Below are 4,792 nucleotides of genomic sequence, written 5' to 3' on the forward strand. Positions count from 1 at the left end.
CCCGCCCCGGCCACGTCTTTCTGCCCCCTGGCTGAGGAGGGAGCCCCGCCCGACCCTCCTCCCGAGCGCAGGTGTCCCCCTGCCTCTGACCCCGTTTGTGAGGTTCCTCGAGCCAAGGACCCATGGATGTGCCCTGGGTGCTCTGCTGGGTGCCGCGGTCACCCTGGCCCTCACACCTCCATAGGCGGCCATGGCATGCACTCCCCGCAGGTGAGCTCCCTGCGTGTGGACGCGAGGCCTCGGCAGCTGTGCCGGATGGTTCTGGGAGCACAGGTAGGCATCAGAGGAGCACAGCCTGCTTCTCTCACACTCCCTCAGTGACCAGCCAAATGGGTCCTGCCGCAGCAGACTGCCAGCAGCAGCCCCACACAGCTGCACCTCGCTTCAGGGTGCCAGTTCTGGAGCGGAGGCTGCCGGGCTCTGCCCACAGCCTGCCAGGCTGCGGCTGGGCTGCAGGGCATGGCTGGAGGAGGAGGAGGAGGAGGAGGAAGACTCCTTAGTATCTGCTCCTCCGTCTCCCTGAAGGTTCAGAGAAGTCTCTCTGGGTTTTACCTGCAGGCTGAAAGGACAGGAGCACTCAGTGCCCCTCCATTCAAGAAGGACAAGCCACTGCTCTGGCACTTCCTCACAGCCTGGTGCCTCTTTGAGGACAGCTCCGGCCGTATCGTCCTGCAGTGCGGTTGTGGTGTTAGAGTGAGGTGAGAACCTCATGGAGAACACGTCCATCTTAACACAGCCTATAGGAAGAGACCATTCTGATGCATTTCTTCTCTTATTTTAATTAGTTTTGACACTCTAATTTATGTTTGGGCTTTGATACTGTACCAGTTAACCAGTGGTTGAGTTTGTATATGATATGTATTATGATTGGAATGTACCTACTGTAATCAAGTATGTCCCTAATCTAATTTAACAGATTGCCTTTGCAGGACACTACGTTTTAGCTGAAGTGAGGCACTTGGTTCTGAGCATTACATGATGAGTCATGAGCAACAGAAAAGCTATTCCCGTGATTAAAATGTCTTTAAGTTTCATGAAGCGTTGGCAGGAAAACGAGACATTCTCTTGTTAAGAAGCAGATGCTGTGCTGGAGCTGAATTTTCCTATTAAAAAAAAAAAAAAAAAAAAAAAAAACAGCTAGGAAATGTAATGCCTGCAGCTTCACTCCATACCCTGCCAAACACCTCGGGCATCTGTATGGGTGTGCGGCAGGAAGCGTGTCGCAGGCTCTGCAAGTTGCCTTGGGCAGCTCACCACTGCTGCCCGGGAAGGCACCTGTATCCCCAACGAGGTGCAGAACACACAGCGGCTCCGAAGGTGTGGTGATCTATGAATCAGATCCATTTAGTCTTTCTTCTCCCTCTCTCCCTATGCTGCAGCCTTCAGATAAAACAGGGCTGGTGTCCGTGGCTTTGCCTGGGTCTCAGTACCAGGACTGGTGGGGAACCGTCAAGGAAGTGCTTTGGAATCTGCTGCTCTGTAACCTGGTGCTTCAGGCTGGATCGATCCATTGGTTTGGGTTTGGGTGGAAGCTTCACAGCGAACATGGTCCAAGTCAGACATGAGACAGGGAAACGCGGCTTCGGTTTTTAACATGTATTAAACCATCTTGGGGGATTTCATCTTGGTCTGTAGAATCAGGCATCGAATGAGTTACTCAAATTATTATTATACAAATACTGGTAAAGGGAAATGTACAGTATCAACAAAGAACAAAAGTTAACTTTGAGGTGTTTGCTTTTTGATAAACTTCTGTAAGCTTTTTTACTCAATTTTCCTGTTACACCTTACAATGTATTTGTTGAAACTCTCCTCTTGGTTGAAGCCAATGGGAAGGACCCCACCCATGCTAACTTTTCCTTTTGTATTTGCCTTGTATCAGCTGACAAATTCACTTCCTATTACTTTCTGTTAGAAATGTAATAGTGTAAGACCCCCGCAGGGAGCGTAGGGCTTGGCTGGATTGAATTCTTCTCTTCTTTGGCTGTGCGTTCTTCTGTCTTTCTTCCTTTTATCTCATGCATAGAGTTTGCAATCAAAAAATAAGTAACACGATCAGTCTTTGTCTAAGAAAACATACAGGTTAGCTGTATCAATGAGACATACAGACAAAAAATACAAAATTGTCTTTTATCCCTGATAGGATTCTTTGCAGAGCATTGTGCTTGCCTAGGCCTCCTTGAAATGGGCTGGTTGGAAGAAGAGTAGTGGTGGAGTTAGCACCGTAAGTATACAACACCCGTGGGGAGAACGACTCTAGAACAATTTTTGCTCCACTCTGGGGGGCGCCCTCAAGAGCCAGCAGTCCTGTGGGTCCTGAAACAAAGTATTGCCTGGCTCTGCCTCCTCTTTGGCCAGTTTGGTCCGGAGCCACGGCATAGTGCGTGCAGTGCAGAGGTTTGGCATTTCTCCAGCACTGCCTAAACCAAGCTTACTACCTGCAGCTAGCATTGATGTAAATCTTTAACTGGGGCATCCAAAAGCAACTCTCATTTCACTGAACTGTTTGCAGCCTAAATGTGGTCAGTTGTTTTAAATTGTATTTTTTAATATAAAAGCAGAGGGGCAGTTGTGATGTTTTCATCTGTTAGCTTTAAAACACAGCTTGTAAGCCTTTGCTTAATTAATTCCTGCTTGAACTGGGGTACGTCTTTTAGACAAACATCTGGTCCTGATTACTGTGTTGTGTGTGTTTTGATCTCTTCCCTGAAAGACCAGCTGTTGATTGAATTCAGTGACCTGTATTTAAAAACTCTTGATTCAATGACTGATCAGCAAGTCTCAGACCCAGGCTAAAGCTAAAATTTGACTCTTGTTTTCATATGAAATTACTGAGTGGTGGTGACACTTCCTGGAAGGGTGTTCAGGCAGACACAACAGGCAATGTGGTCAGCCCCAGTCCGTAAGAGCCTGGTGGTTTGGGCCATAAAGCGCTGGCCAGCAGCGTGGCGAGTGGTTGGACTGTAATAGGCTTTTGTTGGACTGTTTTCTAAGGCAGAGTAGAGCACACATTGAATAACACTAACTTAAACTCAACTGTTGTTTCACCCACCCCCTCTTGCTTTCTGTGAACCCTTCTATATCCACACATACCACTAATCTCAAAGAAATGCATTTGGGCACTGTACTTGCTGTGGTAGTGATAGTGATAGTAAATACCTCATCTGTACTGAATAATTTGCAGCGGAACATCTCAAACAGAATCACTTTTTCCATTTTGCGGGTGTGGAAAGCAAGATACAGAACAGATGCTTTTGTCAGCCTGGGGCCCAGTTGGTGGCATGCTACAGGGCCAGGAAAACAAGCCTCAAGCCTTGCGACTCCAGAAAGCTGAAGGGCGAGAGGAATCGCCTGAGGGCATGACAAGGGCTGTGTCTCGAGAACCAGCGCAAAACTGTGTCCTTTCCTACCACTGGAAGGAACATGATTTCTTCACTCATAATTTGTTTCAGTCTGGGCTGGGCCACTCATAAAGATTATCTGGGAGAGAGGGTCCAGGTGTTGCTTTTCATTTTTACGTAGTCTACTGGCAGTATCCTTCCTGTCTATATCCTGTGTCAGTTCCCAGGCAGGAAAGTATTTATGTGTCAGGCCATATACATTGAGTCTGTGTTCTTCATTTGTACCACATCAGCACTGGAGTTAGTAAATATATTATGATTTAATCAGTTTAGGATTATGTCGGAGGCTTTGCCTGTCCCCTTTCCTGCCAGGCGCAGCACAGCGCAGTGAATGGCGACGAGGACAGTGCGCGCTGTCTCTGCTCCTGGCTCGCCTTGAAACATTTCAGCACTACTGGAAGTCCCGCTGTTGTGCAGGTCTTCTCTGTGCTTTGAGGTTTTGTATTTGCTACACTCCTCTCACCCATGTGTAATTGTCTTAAATTATATCTCAGCCTTTGAAAAAGAAATCCCTCTACTAATCCCTTTGAGAACATTATGTTTGCCCTCTGATACCCACATTGGCCTGTCAGCTTGGAAAATGCCAGCCTTCTAATGACCGAAGGATTATGAATCCATCGCTAAGCATTTTCAGAAGTGCTCTTGTGGTTACAGAAGTGTCCCTTCATTCGCCCTTCAGCTGCGTGCCAGAGCAGCTCCACTCTGCTCAGCCGGTCTCTTGCCCCTGGCGCAGGCAGAGTGGGGATGCCACGGGATGTCGCGGCGGTCACCAACCCAGCTCGGCCACCACTGAATGCTCCCAGCCTCGCCCGCTGCGGACACCAGCAGCGCCTTGCTTTGAGGTGGAGCACTCGGGGGTGCTTCAGCCCCACGTGTTGGGCTGGCCCATCGCAAGCTTCCACAGGTTTCTTTAATGTAGTTCATCGGATGATTTTGTCTCTAACAGTTAGAAAGAGCCTCGCTAATGACTTCAGTACAGGCAGGACTTTGCAAAATACCTTTAATTAATGTATTAGTTATAAATTAATAGAACTTAAAATACTCAAAAGTTTAATGCCCATGACAGCCAACTGCCTAAATTTTAATCTTTTATTTTGGTGTGTGGAAAGTTTAACGGATTCCAACTTAAAAATAAGAACAAACTAAACCCGTGGTAAGAGCAAAACCCCGAAGACTGCTTTGTTTGCACAGCTTCCACATAGACTGGAATCTGACTAAATTAGAAAATCTTTTAATGTTTTCAAGGCAATCCGCCCAGGTTGCTTTAACACAGAGCTCCGAAGGAGTCCCGGGCCTGCCCTCCCGGCCCCATCCCGCGGCCGGGCCCGTGGGGCTCAGCCCGGCGGCGGCACCACCCCGGGGGGGGGGTGGACTACAACTCCCGGCATGCT

This window comes from Oxyura jamaicensis, chromosome 10 (genome assembly GCF_011077185.1).
Source record: "Oxyura jamaicensis isolate SHBP4307 breed ruddy duck chromosome 10, BPBGC_Ojam_1.0, whole genome shotgun sequence".
NCBI classification, from domain to species: domain Eukaryota; kingdom Metazoa; phylum Chordata; class Aves; order Anseriformes; family Anatidae; genus Oxyura; species Oxyura jamaicensis.